General features: G+C 39.4%; 1 protein-coding gene across 6 annotated transcripts in view; it reads left to right on the top strand.

The window, feature by feature from the left end:
- Positions 1 to 18,730, top strand: part of LOC128745401 (uncharacterized) — a 91,487-nt gene that overhangs the window by 10,109 nt on the left and 62,648 nt on the right. The gene's annotated exons all lie outside the window — the stretch shown is intronic.

The raw sequence follows: 18,730 nt of genomic DNA, 5'->3' as shown, positions 1-18,730 counted from the left end.
ATCGATTTTATCGCCGACTTTATTGACATTGGTATGTCCAATATTTTCAATTAGTAGCATTATATTTTAATTCAATTTCAGCAAATTAATGGCCGAGGGCGACTTTGTTCCCAACAATCATTAGATGGCTAGTTGGTAGCTTACTTACTTTTTAAAAAAGATAATACGATGACCACTGGGACTACCACCACACTGGAACACACAAAATACCTAGACACATAAGACTTAACGGGAAATTAGCAGTCATCAATTTTTCGTCGGAGAGAACGATTTCGGAAGCAGTTTTTGGGCCCAAAAGCGGGGTTCTGTTTAAAGAAATATATTTACTGCATTCTTCTTGCCAATTTGAACACAGCGAATATATTTCCATGAACAAAATTTTTGTTTCAAACAAAAAAAACGGCTGTTGGAAATTTGCAAAATCGATGACGAGACGATTAATATCACCTTAAACCTACATTTAAACCTCAAAAAAACTGGAGCATCTAAAAACCGCACCAAGCGTAAACAGTGCTCCCAGAACATTCTCTAGTATTAAGCCATCCATTCCATATTGATTAATGCGTATAGTACGTAAGATCCGATCAGCAATACTAAGTACAATTTGAAAAGCCCTTAATGGCCAAGTAGTAGTGTCGCTCTAAAATGGCAAGAACATTGCAACGACTTAAACAGTGAGAGGGTGCTAGCGAAGAAATTTTTCCAGTATTTAGCCTTTTACTCACAAACGACAATTTTCTGCACATGATGAATTGAACCCAGCTCTTTTCCGTGTTTATCAAATCTATCAGAATTTCTTGGAACATGTTCTAGGAACCATTTTAAGTACACGGTGCTCCCCAAGACCGTTATTATCAAAAAAAATATTCTCCAAGAAATCGGACCTCACCAGTCGATTCGTGAAGTTGTACTGCATCTCTGGTGAAATTTTCAAAATCCTCCTACGGTGGAAATTTGAGTTACGCCCTTTTAAGTGACGTAAATACTAAAAACAATGTAAAAACGATGAAAAACTCATTGCAAACCACGTGTTAAACCATCACTGCCCATGGATGCATAGTTGACGTAAAAATTTCACCAAAATCGACATTTTCATTGCAACACATGCTTTACTATATGATACACAAAATACACATAAAAATAAACATGTTTTGTTTGAAAAAAATTGTGGCAATAATGGAAAAACCATTTGACGTAAGTGCCACTTCTATGCAATAATGACGTCTCTCCCTACAGTTTGCAATCCATACAAAGAAACATCCACAATTGAACAAATTTTCCGTTATATACTGCCCGTGTATCACCTCAAAATTCGTGAAGTCATAACTATCAAAAGTTTCATCTGTTGAATTAGAATTCTTAATATTAACCCTTCTAAGGTCTACATCATTTGTAGCATCCAAAAATTTGCTAAAATAGCCGTAACTTTTTTATCTTTCAATATTTTTTCACTAAATTTGGGAATCTTCCCGAAAATCTTTTCTACTTTCATAATATTTAAAAATCATAGCCATATGTCACATGGGTCCGGAGTTATTCCGGTGTTCCTTGGGGGACCGCGACATAGCTTTTTTAGATAATGTTGCTAAATATTTGAAATTTGTTGGAAACATGCTGATTTTTTTTTAACAAATTATCGACTGTGGTCATATCAGTTACTTTGCTGCAGTTACAAGCCATGTGCGCGCCATGCGGATCCGGGAGGAAACTGGGAATCCGGAATCGGTTCCAAGGGACATTTCAGCATCAGTAAAATATGTCATGTCGCATATCAAAAGACATCAGCACTTCACAAGATAGCGATTGGTGACCATCTCATGTCTCCCACAGGCCATTTGGCCGATTTTCTGTCCTGGACAAGTTCCTTCGAAATCCGTACCGTGCTTGGATCAGAGAAGAAAATCTTTCCGGGCCCGGAAGCAGCCATATAGCACCTGACAGACATGAGATGGAGGAATTATCAACAAAAAATACTCTAACTTACGTTGATTGTATTCAGTCATTCGAACATAGGATACGAGAGGGTATTCCCATCACGCTACTAATTTCGGCATACATTACCTTTTTTGGCTACACTTTCCCAAATAAAAACTTTACCGCTATATAACAATACTGAAACGAATGCAGCACTCATAGGCTTTAATGTGTTATAACTATTTTCATAAAAATGTAAGTAATTTGCTTAATTTTATTCAATAAACATCAAAACCACTGTTTTTCCACTAGCACGTAACCAGGCTGAAAAAACTAGCAGCAATCGCTTACGCGTATTCGCTCTTGATGATGGTTTAGAAAACACACAATTATGATCACGTTTACTTATTCTAGAAACTAAACAGCTGTGAATATGCTATCACAGAACAATTCTACTTCTTTTTATCACGGAAGAACACAAAAATTCCCCTCTGATATGAAAATATAAATCAATTTTCATTCACTAGCCATTAGCAGCATTTTGTTTTTAATTCCAGCATATGCTGCGTTATTTACATATCTGGTATTTGAGTGAACTGGCGCTACTGTATATGAACGATTCAATGATACACTAGCGCCAGCAGCAAGCTGTTGTCACTGCAAAACTAATTATCTTCAATGAGCCCGGAATGTAGGCAATAGCGAGAAGCAGATGGATGTCTCTCTTTTCTTGTCTCTTTTGATCTGTTTTTGAAAAGCATGTAATCGCTGTGCTAGCTATTTCAGCCGGTCGGATTTAAAAAACAAAGACATCACTATAGAAAATGGGCTCAATTTAGCCGCAGCGACTTCATCATTTCTCGCGACTATAACTCAAATTCAGTAGCGTTTTATTAAGACCAAAATACACGCCGGTATTCAGTAAATATTATTCTGTCAACTGGTATAAAAATCTGGTCTCGAATAAATATAGTTTCAACGTAGTTTCTGAATATTGTTCAGGTTACCGCTTAATGGGCTGGAAATACCCACCCGTACCCTAATTTCAATTTGCAATGCCTATACCAACCAACCACGGAGCGATGGTTTCTTGTTAAACATTGCTCAAATATTTTCAATTATTGGAAAAATTGGTTAGCAAATGTTGTTATTAACTTCCCTGGGGTTTCTCGGAATTGACTTCTATATCCGGGACTTCCCGGGAGTCTCTGAAATATGTCCAAGTACGATCAACGTGACCCGAGCTTATTGGTTTGGCTTCTATTAGTCTATTCATTTATTAAATTCTGATGAGGTTTAAGGTTTTGTATGGTGTGTTTTCGTTCAGGTCGCGAAGTGACCATTTCCCTCGGGGTCAGGAGAATATCCAGGCGGTTCCAATACATATATCAGAAAATCACCATAATTGTCGCCAATGGATATAAGATGCACAAAAATTAATACCTTCTGAGATTTCCATTTGTTTTGAAAGTGTTAGTATATTAGATAAACAATCTGCCCTTTAAAAGTTTAAAAGGGCTTAAATCAAACATTCTTCCAACAATTTTTTAAATTTGGTTCAGAGGTGTAAAATTATCAAATCAACGCGAAATTACGTATTGGCTTGCCATCTTATGACATACCTGATGAACAAGGTTTATTCAATTTACTCGGTTGTTAGCAACCGCTCTCCAATTCCTACGACACCGCCTGATCTCACTCCACCTGGTCTAACCATTTTGCTCGCTGAACCCCTGGTCGTCTTGTTCCTACCGGATTTGAAGCAAACTTGCTTTGTAGGGTAGTGTTCCGACATTCTTGCAATATGTCCTACCCTTCGTATCTGTCCAGCTTCAGCCTTATTTTCAATCTAAAATTAAAAAAGAAGAAAACTTATCCAATTTAATTCTACTACTAAGACGCTCCAAAAACTTCAGTCACTTATTTTAAATACTGGGTTCGCTATAGAATTGTTCGAGTTCATGATTCATCCACCGCTTCCAAACTTCGTTCTCCTGTACTCCGGCGAAGATCGTTCTTAGCACTCGTCATTCGAAAACTTCGAGCACTCGCAGGTCCTCGTCGAGCAATGGTCCACGTTTCATGCCCGTAAAGAACAACCGGTCTAATAAGCATCTTGTACAGGGTAGATTTTATACGAAGATTTAGTCTGTTCGACCGCAATTGCTTATGAATCCCATAGTAAGCACGCCTTCGGCTGATAATACGCCTCAGAATCTTACGGCTTCGCCGTTACCAGTGAGCCAAAATAGACAAATTCGTCAACCAGCTCAAACTCATTGCCACAGCACTGTGTGCTATCTACCGTAGATTGATTCAGCTTGATGAGATTCCTGGGGAAGCAATTCTCGTCCATGATTTTCCATAGATCTTTTCGGTCGATGGTATGATATGCGGCTTTGAAGTCAACGAACAAATGGCGCGTGGGAACTCTGTATTCGCGGCGCTTTTGGAGGAGCTGCCGCAGTGTAAATATTTAATCTGTTCTAGATCGACTATCGACTAAACCGGTTTGCTAAACTCCCACAAATCTGTTCGCAGTTGGTGATAGTCGGCAGAAAATGATTTGGGACAGCACTTTGTAGGCGGTGATCGCTCGATAGTACTCACAATCCACCATATCGCCTCTTTTGTAGATCGGGCAGATAACCCCATCGTTCCACTGCACCGGTAGTTGTTCTGTAGCCCAAATTCCAACAATTAGCCCGAGTGGACAAGTTACTAGTTTTAAAAAAAGTCAGGGTGGAGTGGCTAGAGGTGAGAAATGGACGTCCAATCTCATATGTCTGCTTGTAATTGTGTCTCGCCTGACGTGATGGTCGGCCTGACATTACGGTCTAACTGACTGATCGATGAAACAAATCTGCGCGTTTCCAGCCTTTCAACGTGTTCAGTTTTCTGTGTTTGCGAAACACAGTGATGTTGGTATACAAATGACGTCATGTGGCTTTTGATGTTGATTACATTAATCTACTTATCTTTTATAACCCTGTGCCAAACTACTTTTAGAAATTTGGCAAAACAATCAAAATGAAGATCAAAATCCGGAAAACTGACGAATAATTTTGTCGAGTTTCGAATAGAACAGTGAAATGAAATGTGATTTCCCACTCAATTTTCTAACCCATTTGTATTTTGGATACTATATTTGACTTTGTACATTCTAAGTAGCAGCACACGGGCGGTATCCTATGCTTATGCTTATGCTTATATTTGACTTTGTACATTCTTTTCTAATGAAGGTAAATGAAAATGCTTTATGAACCTTATAAGTCTTTAGCAGAGCTATTGCCGATTGGCGTTAAAAGTTTCTCTATTGATGAATAAATCTATCAAGCGGTTATTGCCAAAAATTCATTGCTGCAGCCTATTTTTATACATTACTTTAAATGGTGAAAATATGTCTACATGCAGTCAGTTACGTTTCAATGAAAAATATATGTCGCTCCAGCATAGTTACGCATAGTTACACATGCATTGCAAAAGAGCAAATCTACACCAGACTTTTATTTCAAATCCAATTACGGACTGTTTTCAACAATTAACACACCCCCAACTACGATAAATTTAGTTGCATGCATGTGCAACTTTTACAAACCACTGTGATGCATCGCGCGGCCATGAATGTAACTCTTTTTTGATGGTTACCATAAAAGTTGAATATCGCTCAAACATCATTTCGTTGTGACCCACTCTTGTCCGGCAGCCCGAAAGTGCATATTACGCTGTTCTCAAACAATGTTACATGTGCTGAACATGGCCATACGTTGAACAGAAACATAACCAGCACATTGCTTGCAGCTGATGTTCGATTTTTTCACGTTTCACCTCTGAACATCTCCGGTGGCGCTCAGCCACGAGCACGTGACTACTACTTGAAAATAGCTCATGAATACTGCTTCACCTGATTGAAAGCGGAAATGATTTTGTTCCCCAGAAGTGCTAACTTATTCCATCAATCTAACCAAATTGCTCCATGATTTTGCAACCAACAAGATACATTGAAGAAGGCTACAAAATTTCACTCTCCTACAAAATAAAGTACTTACACAACCAGTGTAGCTGAACCATGCATCTAACAGTCTAATTTGACTTGTTGCAATGACAGGTTTGTTAATTTCCTTTAATGACTCGAGACTGAGTTGCAATGTTTTATGATATTTTTCAATTTGGACGTATCAGTTTATTGCAAAACACATTCATATTCTATCACTTCCTACCATTAAAAATAATGTATTTTTGTTTTTTGGTATATTTGCCCCTACCCCTCCGCCTTTGCTGGCTACTTTGGTTGCCCTAACTACTGCTACCTAAGTACTAAGCTGCTTATACTTGGACTGCTTATTCGATCCTACTGCTGATCCTAGGTAAAACTATGCCTTACTCAATCTGGCTGAGTTAATGGTATACAATGTCAACACTGCCCCACGAATGATTCCTTCCATTTTCCTAACAGTTTTAATGCCTTTGTTTTTAAACAAAAGGTTAACAGATTTAAAAAGACGACACAAACAAAAACTCTGGAGCTGGAAGGAAGTTTTTCTCTCGCGGAATTTGTGTTTTGTTTCGGATTTCCATTTTACATCCAGCTTGACTTGACAGACGCGGGACAGTTTCTCCGGATGATAGCAATCGGCGAAACGTAAAAGCACGCAAAACTTTTTCCACAGCAGCAGCAGATTCCTCGGAAAAGCTTCTTGTCATCATCGTCTGCCGACCGGAACTGTGCCAGGTTATTCGCGTTGAAATTTTCCCTAGGAGAAAAAAGTGCCAAAAAGTGAACCGAAGTGCCAATGGGCGTGGTGGAATATGCTGATATCAACTTTTTCAAACTTCTTCCATTTGATATGGGTACGAAACGAATTTGTTATTCGTTGGTATTTGATACGATTGTAAGAGCGCAAACTGTGGAAAAGAATATTTTAAAATTGCCACCGCACTCTCCAATCCAACCGAAGTATGTGGTGAAGTGATCTCAATTTATATCACGCACAAGTGTGTGCTCAAATATCAAATCGGATTATCCAACTCATACCCACAACTGGTCCCTCGCGATTGGCTCTTTATGAAAACATGATATTGGCCCACTTTGCTACTGACACACACACATACATTTTGCAAAAAGTGGTAATTTTCATTGCTCTTGAGTGGCACAACAATTGACGTCAATTGGGAACGATGTTTCTTCGACATAACAGCCACACATATGATGCTCAACTAGGCCCATCGAGAACCGGTGAAAATTTTATCGTATCCAATTCAATTCCATTGGGAAAAGGCATCTCAACCTCGGCCGGTGCTATACCACTTGCTATTTGAGAGCGAACACACTTTCCTCTGCTCCTGCAATGACCTATGCTATAACCAATCGTTGTAACTATTACTTTTCATGTTTGCTTTTGGTTGTTCCAACTTACTCCACTGTGCTCTTCTCGGTTCTCTGGTGCGTCTAGCGATGGTTGCGGATGCAAGAGGAAACCTCAAAGCGATTATTTCCTATTTGTCTTGCACTGTAAACGCGCCTTTGCATTTCCGTGGAACGGCCATGCCTACCTATTTGTGGTAAACTTTTCGACCATAACGAAAGCTGTTGAATGCCAGAACATTTACTAGTTACAATCTCGGGCATGCCGGAGGAAATCGCAGTATGTTTCTTTGTATTTTTGAGCTTCGTTGGTTGGTGTACAGGCGGCAAACTAGCCTTTTATAAAAATTTGTTGGGTATACAGCAGTCCCCCGAATAAGGCGGTGGGTGGTGCTGTACACCCACGGCGATTTCTTAGTTGGCCATTAATCAATAAAGTTGGTTTTTGGTCCATTGTTAAGATCTGCTTCAACCTAGTACCAAAAATCAACTTTATTAGGTTATGTATAGTTAAAATATTGCGGTGAGCGTACAGCACCATCCATCGCCTTATTCGGGGGATTTCTGTAATACTGATTGGCGACATTAGCGTTCATTTCTAGGGGGCTGTAACCCTGAAACCCCCGGCATTTTTTTGAACATTTTACTTCGTCTGCAGATTAAAATTAAATGCACCTTAATGCGATTTTATAATACTGATGCAAATAAAAATTTCTTTCAAGTTTTTATTATCCATAGTTACCTAACTATAGTATTTTAAAATTTTTTGAACAACCTTTTCCGTATGTATAACGGTCAGATTTGAGTCATCTAATGAGATGAGAGGCAACGTCGAACAACATTTGACAAGCTCTTCTTCCCTAAATTCTGTATCACGCGTAATTCGCCATTATGTGCTTTCAGTTGAGACTCCAGTGTCATCACAAAACAACTATGGCTACGATTCATATATTGTGCTTTTAAAAATAAATTTCCAAAAATATATCAATACTCGAAATGAATGCAATGCCAATGTAAATGCCAGCCGTGAGATTCGGAGGTGTATTACTAGCAGAAGTCGTGCTTACTATGGGCTCCACAAGCAATTATGGTCGAACAAACTAAGCCCCTGTACAACGTGTACCCTATACAAGATGCCGGATTAGACCGGTTGTTCTCTACGGGTATGAAACGAGACAATGCTCCAGGAGGACCTGCGTGTACTCGGAGTTTTCGAAAGACGAGTGTTAAGAGCGATCTTCGGCAGCACACAGGAGCACAGAGTATGGAGGTGAAGGATGAAAAACGAACTCGCACAACTCAATAGCGATCCCAGTATTGAAAAGGTGGCAAAAGCTGAACGGATACGATAGGCAGGGCATGTTGCAAAAATGCCGTACAACTATCCTTGCAAAGATGGTCACTTTACACTTTAGCAGCCGAGAGTCTGGGTGGCTCTTGCCGTATCAAGAATTCCTCACCATTGTACTCGGTCCTGCGCTACTCGTTGCCAAATCGTTGCGTGTCTCGACATACGCAAGTCTGCTCCAACCTGGTCGAGCCATCTAGCATGTTGCGCCTCTCTGTTCATGATGCCGGTAGGGTTCTTAAAGAGAACGGATTTCACTGCACAGTCATCCGGCATCCTTGCGACGTGGCTGGCTCACCGTAATCTTCCAACTTTGCCTCTCCAAGCAGTGCCTGTAGCTCATGATTCATACGCCTACGACGCTCTCCGCTTTCCGTTTGTACTCCGCCAAAAATAGTCCGCAACACCTTTCGTTCAAAAACGGCTAGTGTACGTATGTCCTCCGTAAGTACTGTCTCAAGTCCGTAGAGGACTACCGGTCTGATTAGCGTTTTGTACATCGTCAGCTTTATGCGACGGCGTATGCTCCCAGATCGAAGCATCTTGCGGAGGGAAAAGTAGGCTCGATTTCCAGCTTGAATGCGTCGTCGGATCTCCTTACTCGTATTATTGTCGACGGTGACCAGAGATCCCAAATATACGAACTCATCAACCACTTCCAGTTTATCGGCGTCAATAGTCACTATCCGTGGGAGGCACACGTTACTATCTCGGGAGCCTCTTCCTACCATATATTTGGTTTTCGACGCATTGATTTGTAAATGAACGTTCATTTAGTCACTAATGAGGTACTAGCTTTGTAACACCATAACTACATAAAATACAGCAAAACTTTATTCAGCAAAATTGTATATAATAACTAGCTCTACAAATGTCCCATACATAACTTTGTCAAATTTTGCACGGCTGAGACGGTACTGTCAAATGAATCAAAATTGAGTCAAAGTGATCGAACCATCTCTGCAGCAAAATTAGAAAAACTTGTAGCTAGTTATGGGCGATAAGTTGAATAATTTATTTGTAACCATTTTCTGGCAATAAAACGACATATTCATAAAATAACAACGAGAATATAGCTGTGCTACAATAAAACTATAAAGTTTTGATACTTCACTATTTTCATTCTGATGTTCATCTCATACCAAACATAATTCATTCGAATGTATAATGAAATTTAACCAGATCCACCACCCTCTGGGGTGCAGTCACCCACAGGTAACAAAGCACATCGCGTGTTCAATGTTCTTTTTATATCTCTCGGTTAAAACGGAAAACAGTAAAGCTACAGCTAGAAGCGGAACGTAGCGTGCCGGATCTAGCTGAAAAGCACCAACCCTGCTGTCGGCTAAAAATCTGCTGCTGCATTCACCCACATACTGAATAGAATCTATTGATACTTTTTTACGCTCGAAGAACACCTTCACTCCAGCTGTGCTATTCTCCCTTTTTTTAAAAAAAAATTGCTTAGAAATCACTCACTCACTCACAATCAACTTTGTCAATTGAGTTTCGTGCAGTTTGAAGCCTATTTCATATAACGATTATAATTTTGCTACTTAGTTCTTGCAAAAAAATTGAGCAAATTTAACAATTATCACCAAAGTAATTAATGCAACTCATTAGAAAAAAATGCTTGATAAACAAGAACCACAGTTTAACAGTTCAACGTTTTTTAGTAAATTTTACTGTATGTATTATGAGCATTCAAATGAGAAAAGTGATTGCAGCCTATAGGGTAGATCAATACAAGCTTCTCTACATGCCTGAACTGCTAAGAACAAAAACACACGGGTAATCGTGTTGGTGGCATTAATCAAACCATAGTTTGCTGAAAAGCGCCAGATACCAACCTCTACCCACTTGTTCGCAAACTATGAAAAGATACTTTCGTTTGCAGACACAGGACTGTGCTGCCCACCCTGTGTTTGGTACGATATTGGACAAGTTTTTTGCTGGTTTCATTTGCTACCTATCGCTAGCGCTGTGTTTTGATGTGGTTATTTATCTTCGAAAACTTTGCTCAACTGGACTTGGTGATGATGATGGGGATTAGTAAGTTTAGTACAAATGGTTCGTTTAATTAATTTTGTCGGTTTTATCGCGCTGGACGATGCAATCAAATATTCATTACATGGACTCATAGAAATTGAGATTTAGTTGATTTTCACCTGTACAAATATACCAGCAATTGCCAATAGGATTGCTTATTCCAGAAACTGTTCCTGCTATACCAACCCCAAATCTTGTACAAACTGGATTGGCGGAAGAATTACTCTCGCGTTTGAAAAGCTTTGGATTCAGAATCCCACGTTAATGTTTTTTCAGGAGTGCACTATGGCCTCTTCGTGAAATCGGAGTTTGTTTTTCGATGGTTAACGCCATTTCGAATTACAAGATGCGCATTTACCATAACCATCATCAATGTGCACAGCCCTCACCACAGAAGTACCAATGACGACAAGGCTGAATTTTACGCGCAGTTGGAGAGTGAATACGACCGCTGCTCAAAACATGATCTCAAGATTGTCATCAGGAATTTCAATACTCAGGTCGGCCAGGGGGAAGAACACAAACCGGTGATTGGAAGGTTCAGCGCAACCCAGCTGACCAATGAAATGGACCTAAGACTTATCGACTTTGCCGCCTCCAAAAACATGGCCGTACGTGGTACCACTACCTAGTGATGGTTAAGATGCACCCAAAACTCTCCGTTGTGAATAACATTCGGTCGACCAAACGTCGCAACAAACTACGCGAACACGCTCGAAGCTGCGCTGACAGAACCAAGTATCCAAAAGGTGGCTAAAGCTGGAAGGATACGATGGGCAAGGCATGTTGCAAGAATGCCGGACAAACTACCCTGCAAAGATGGTGTTTTCCTCAAATTCGGTAGGACCAAGACGACCAGGAGCGCAGCGATCAAGAGGATTAGATCAGGTGGAGCGAGATCTGGCGGAGAATAATCGATGTCCGAGGAATTGGAGAGCAGTAGCCCACACCCGAGTTAACTAAAGAAACCTTGTACAATAGGTTTTGTCTTAGGAAGTCAAGCTATTTAAACAAACAAACAAACAAGATGCGAATGGTTTTCGGTCGAACTGATGGAATAATTACAATCAATTTTTGGTAATCGGACGCGCAGAGACTAACACTTACGTGTTCCATGTGAGCTCGTATCATGCACCATATGCCTATCGAAATGGCTTAGCAACGTACGCTCATATTAAAATAAAGCACCTATCCTGCTATGTTGAGGAAGTCCTATTTATGCAAATTTTTAGCAAAATACAGAATAATAATCGAACAAAGTGGTAAAATAATTATAATGATATTATAAAATTATTCTGTCATAACATTTTTTTTAAAAAGCTGCTCGAAATTCGATCGTGTTGAACGAATTTACTTCACAAGAGCGTACATAGTTGCATAAACTATTACGTTACCGTCTGTCTCATTAGCAAGGCTAATCAGAAATTTTCAAAGCCGCTATCGTTTTCAGTTGCAAACAAAGCGCGGATCCAGCTGAAAGTGCATCGTTACCTTCCGTTCAGGTCATGTGCTGTCTCACACACCCTCTACCCACCCTACCTCGTTCGGTGTGGCAACGATGTGATCATTCTATTGTTTGCATTGTTTACAACTTTTACCACAGACAGATACACCGAGAGGAAACCGAGCAAAGCGGAGTGTCGTAATTGTTTAGTCGGATAATTTCGCTTTCATTTTCCTCTCGCTTTTGTTTTGTTACTACCTACCATGGGTCCATTCCTCTCGATGCAGTGCGACGATTTAACCATGCGGACGGGGAGGAAAAGCGAATAATCGCGTGTAATCACCCGCACCAATGTGGATTGCCGAATAGGGCTGATTTTTTTATAGCGTGGAAAACTGATAATGACCTTTTTGAGGCAGGTTCCGGAAGATATGATGTCACTTTTATTGCACTGAGAAATGTGATGTATAATCATTTCATCTTTATTGTGAAATCCAAACACCTTGTTTCTTGTGTCATAGTAGAAAGCATGAAGTATGCTAACGCAATCGGTTTTACTTTACGAGCTTTATTGAAATTTTATTGCAAAGCTGTGTTATTTAATGACAGCAGAAAACGAATACGATGATCAAGATGCACACTAACAAGTCATCGGATTAAAGGATAAAGTTCCTCTTTATGGTACTGTTTAAAAAGATAGTATAGAGGCGACTACATCAACAACAAGCTCTCTATAACGCCCACTCGATTGGTCAACATTCTCCTTTCGGATGAGGATTCCATTTCCTGATGTACAAAATTACTATTTACTCTATCATCTCACGCTTGCCGCACGTCCAAATCGGCCCCACCTCACTCGTGTTTGATATTGTATCACCTACGATATTTTTTCCTTCTCCCGGCCGGCAGTTGTGCACACCCGGGGAATCCTAGATTTTACCAAGCAGCGTGCAGAACAAAATTGCAGGGACGGAGTTTGGTGGGTGATCCTGAGTGGATTTTCCTTCATGGGAAATGTGGGTTGATAGGTTCTGGAAAAATGGCTAATACGTGTTGCAGGCACGAAGAGCCATCGATTCGATAGCACCAATCATTTGGACAATGGTGTTCGTGTTCTCGATTGCGATTGCGATATGTAATTAAATGAATCGACAAACGATAGAGATTTGATGATTCCATTTTTTTAATGGATGGAGTAAATGTTAACATCAAGATTTTACTCAGATGTTCTATCCGTGGTTGGGGATATCTATCGGTTTTCATGTCACAGAATGCAACTAAAATGACTTGCTAGTAATTAAGAATCGAAAATATTCATGTTAAATAATTTGTTTTTAAAACACTTCAAAATTGGATTACCTACGACTGGCCGAAACGCCGTGACCGTAATAACAAATGGCATAATAGATCTAGTGGACGAATCACAAATGGCTGAATGTCATATTCGATCAAAAAATTCGCGGCCTTCGATCTGCACAAATGTTGGGTATATGCTGTCCTCTCGCTCATTCGAACTCAACTAAGGGATAATCCCTACTGGTCCCTGCCCTACCTAAAAAAATGCATGCACCTAAATAGAAGTGGCTTCTGCGGCGGGCCTGCTCCCCGCGGTGGCTAGCAGTTCGGACGGCGGGTCACCGGTGAACATTCGAGACCTGTGGCCGTCTTGCCATGAATCATCCAGGAAACTGCTTTCCAATTCATGTTTTTTCACAGCCAAATAGGGATTCGGCCTACAATTTCGGCCTTCTGAGACAGTTGTTGAATTTCGGCCATTTGGAATTCGGTTATTGGTTATTGGTTATTTCGCTATTCAATTCTAGGTCGAAAAATTTCGTTGGCGCGTTGATTTTAGCCACGTATTCAGTTCCTATCGAAATTTAATGCGCATATGCTGCACAACTACGGAAACTGCTGAAAATTTGTGATTTGTTCTTTCGAGTATTTTATGATGGTACTGATAACCCTCTAGTGCCCAAGTTTTTTCTTAGTTTTCGAGAATCTTTTAACTCCTGCAAAAGATAAATCCTCTAAATTAACATTATAAGTCAAACTATGTATTTGAATGGATATATTAGACTATAATGAGCAAGTATGAGTAAATATTAACATAGAAAAATGAAGTATCAGCGATTTAAGGCGATTTTGAGAGTCATACTCCTAACCCGCCAATTGACGGGGCTAGGTGCTAGAGGGTTAATTAAAACGAAAACAAGAGGTTGGTCTATTTTTATAACCACTTTAAGAGTTAGGTAACAAGTTCAAGTAGGCACATTACACTCTGCTGAGAGCAATAATTAAATTGATTATGTATTTCGCTGCTGGTCAGGAACCACCATGATTTGATCCACAAAGCTATTAAACATAAAGCTTGTTGCTGTAAAAAAGCCAAATCAGCTAGCTAGCTTTGTTAACGTGAAAATATATAGCCGTGATTTTCTGCTAATTTTTTATAATGGTAATTCTTTTCAATCGATGGAGGCAACAATAGCAGAAACTAATGAAATAAAGATGTTGATGGTATCTCCAGGGCGAGACAAAACCTGAAGCGGAAAGAGCGAAAAATTATGTAAGAAAAGGTCATTGAAGCAACACTTATAATCTTAATACGTTCCTCTTTGTCCAAGCAAAGGGATCTGCGGATAACTTGGGTAAAGAGGAACGTTTTACAAACTTAGTAAACGTTCCCTCCCTTAACTAATTTTCCGCTTTTTCCATTTCACGCCCTGTCCCATTCTGTTTGGACACTATCAGCGCCTTTGTTTCATTACTTTCTTCTAATTTGATTCATCCACTTTCCGTGGTAACAAATCATTACATCAGACCATCACAAAATTTGCCTAATAGAAAGTAAAACAAATGTTCTCTGTATGATAACGAGGATACAAACATGCATTCTACCGACTGAAAAAATTTGCTCAAGGCCTTGAAAGTATATGTTTTGTAGTGCTCCGGCAAGAAAAGTGAAATGAAAAAAATGGTCCTTGCAGACAATGCAAAGCATCCACAAAATGAAAAATGCCCTTCACTAATCCGGATACGTTACCTCCGAGAGAGCAAGAATAAATCGATTTCTCTTCTGCGCTTACCGTCTGTGCGTTTTTCATAAAAAAATTACATCGCTTTTCAATTACAATTTTCCATTTGTGGCGAATAAAATCTCCTAGATATTTCCCATAAACTACCATTGCCTTGGACAAAATACTGCTAAATTTTTGCCAATCTCTTTAATTTTCTTTTTCCTGATTTTTGGAAAACCCTATTGGCAAGCAAGCCTATAATATGGATCTTTTTGAAAAAATGATTGAATGATTGAAAAATGCAAAAATGGATATTAGTTGTTAAAAATTGATGTTTCACGTCATTTTTAATTCCCATATGCGGAAGGTGGTTCAACAATATTCATCAAAATCACGCAGCTAATTGTTTTTTGGAAAGATAGTGCCTATTTGAACTTAAAAATCAATGTTTGACACCATTTTGAAATGCAAGCTGGTGACTCAGCATGCTTATCGTATAGTGTTTTATACAACTTTTTTTATCGATTTTACTGGTCAATTTATTTTTGTTTTCTTATAGGGGAGTAACTGTGTTTTTGTGAAGAATGAAAATTCAATGAACTGGGAAAAATGATATGCAAACTGTGAAAAATAATTGACTGTCCAGGTGGGCCAATCCAGATGGGACAGTCAATTGTTTTTCACAGTTTGCATGCCATTTTTTCTGTTTCATACATTTTTCGATTAACTTACAATTACCGTAAATTAGCTATCTTACGGCTTAATTAGCTATTTGCGGTGAAATAAAAAGAACTGGTAGTTGCATTGCATAACGTTTCAGTTTACCAATCTTCGGCTATCGTATAATGCATTCTTCACGTCACATTTTTAAATTGCTAGTACCACAAACTTCACCTTAAACGGTATCTACATTCATTGATTTGATACCTTCTTACAGAACATCTAAAATCTTCTTAGATTTGAAAAGAAAACATCCGTTTGGTCAAATGCCATATACAGATTAATTTGCCACAGAAGTGGCAATCTGTTTTACTAATTTGTTCTGTACATAAATACCTACATATATTTTCTGACACATTCTGAAACAACACCCTTTGCTTCGTAATTATTATTCCTAGGAATAAGTTATGAAAGGATGAAAATTAATTAATCCTTCTACCATTGTGAGCGAAGCAAAAAAAAGGTGAACAAGGCATTTTCCTACAATCAACCGGCGCGCCGAGCGATATGCATCGGACCGCTTCAACCTTTGCAACAAAACATTCGAAGGAAGCAAAAGTAAAAAATAACTACCCAAAGCGATTGTCCATGAAAATGCGAAGTAATAATGTCCTGCCTTATTCTTGTCTTCAGTTCTTTGCTGCGCATTAACGGCGCTGTTGGTGGAGAAAATTAATCATCAAAATTATGGAATTTTTCTCCTAATCTGGAGAGATTTTTAGGTTTTTGCTCCTACACAAAAATCCTGCTGAGGTCAGCGTCGTCAGTCGAGCAATATGCTAACAGAATAGGTAGAACATACTTTATAGCTCTGATACAATTGCCTAAATTTGAGAGACACGTGCCAGGATTTCCAAGTTGCTCAACCTCGCGTTGGCTGAAAACATCCTAAATAAAAGCATTTGCGCCATTGGCTCGATAGAGGCGGACGTATAAAACTGTAATCTTCTTGTTCGTTTTGCTTTGCTGCTAGTCTGTTAATGAAACCTGATTGGATTTGATTATTTTTGGACTTCTGCTTTAGCTGCTGGTAGAGGTGCTTATATTGGATCTAAATGCACAATTGCTTATTATCACTGATCCTGATAAATGTAACTACCGATTCGATAATTCAACAATCAGCTTATCTCACCATGACATTTGAAGTACTTTTCACCCTTCGACGTCTCAAAGTCAAGAGCAATTTAACGTCAACGAGCCACTCATCCTCACTTTTTGTCATCTAACAAATTTCGTTTTTCGCTTCGCTGGACCAGCCCAATACCATTTACCATTGGGAGGCTGGGCTGAAGATTGAAGCCCTAACAGACAGCGGAAAATTGCTAACATAACCTATCGTAGTACGTCGAGGCCGAGGCGGCTACTATGCGAGAAAAACTTTTCACTTTCGCTTTGTTCCGTCCTATGATTTCCGTGAGGGGTTGCGGAGAGGACCGGTTTGCACAAGACACCGTGTGAGAATGCCTCCTTAAGTTGATTGCCTGCCGCAACAAAATGTTACGAAATTCACTGTGAGAGACCGAGCTCAGATAACAAGATAAAGTAAAGCCGAATGAAGTAATAATAGCACCGTTCCGAGACCTTTACAAATTGTATCAAAGCTAGTTTGCTATTTTTTCAAAGCGGACAACCTAATGCAAATGCGATTCTTCTATTTACATACACTGGGTACAAGTTGTTACGACTAACGACCCCGGGGGTGGCATATGATTTATATTACTTCTTGCTATGGATATAAATTGCCTTGAGAGTAACATCGTGGTCAATGAAAACTTCAAAATTACCTTAGAGAACACCTGAACACAAGTCAAAATGTTTAAAATTATCATCGGAAACTTTTGTCATTATATCCGCTATTATTTTATACCCACAGAAAGGCACCATTGGGATTTGAGAAACAGCGGAAATTTCTGCGTGGTTGCTTCAAGAGAACGGAAGTAGCTACCAAAATAAAATAAATTCAATATTTAGAAAGCAAATGGTGTTAGCTCCGTGGCAGAGCACCTGATTTTCCATAGCAGGAAAAATGCTGTTAGTTCTAAAGAGAATTAAAAGAGCATTTTGATAGTTGATATGATTTCGTTAAAATTACGCACGCAAGGCTGTCAATATGGGAAATTATCTCGCTCTCGCACGCATCTTTAATTTATGTCTGTGTAATACTATCCCGCAGAAAATTATTCCTGAAATCATCCGGACATCAGACCAAGTTTCAACAAACACAAATTTTCTCTGTTTCTGCTTTATTTATTTTATTTCCAAAAATTCTTTGTAGTGTGAAGAATTACCTGCGTATTCCGAAACAGAGAGGCCACAACCTGGACAAGAAAAATGTTTCTGGACGGTCCGGCTGGCTCTCGATCTCGCCGCTCCATTCCTTGCACTTTATCACCCGTAACCAGCTTCAAACGACGCTTCGAATCATTAATTCGTTGTTGTTTTGACTTAAGACTACGTCTTACGGCAAAATTTGGCAAGATAGGGTGTCGCCGTCAAATTGGGCCCTACTCAAGCGAGTTGGTTCGGGGATGGTTCTGGAGTTCCACAAGGTAGCATTTTGGGACCTTTCCTATTCTTGCTGTTCGTGAACGACGTCATTCGACTGTTGCCTTCTGAAAAAAGACTGTGCTACGCCGATGATATAAACATTTATCTGCAAACTGAAATCATAACAGATTGTTTGCGGCTTTGGGTCCGCCCAGTCAGCTGTCTGACAATCCAGTCGTCGTATATTCGAATCTCGGCGGAGCGGTGTTATTTTATGCATTTCAAGGCGGGTTTTCCCAACCAACAATATTTATTAACACACTAGCTGACCCGACAAATTTCGTATTGCCACAAATTAAACTGTGTTGTACATAAATCCTGAA

This window comes from Sabethes cyaneus, chromosome 1 (genome assembly GCF_943734655.1).
Source record: "Sabethes cyaneus chromosome 1, idSabCyanKW18_F2, whole genome shotgun sequence".
Classification (NCBI taxonomy): Eukaryota; Metazoa; Arthropoda; class Insecta; order Diptera; family Culicidae; genus Sabethes; species Sabethes cyaneus.
The sequence above is the reverse complement of the archived record's forward strand: the minus strand, read 5'-3'. Positions and strand labels throughout refer to the sequence as shown.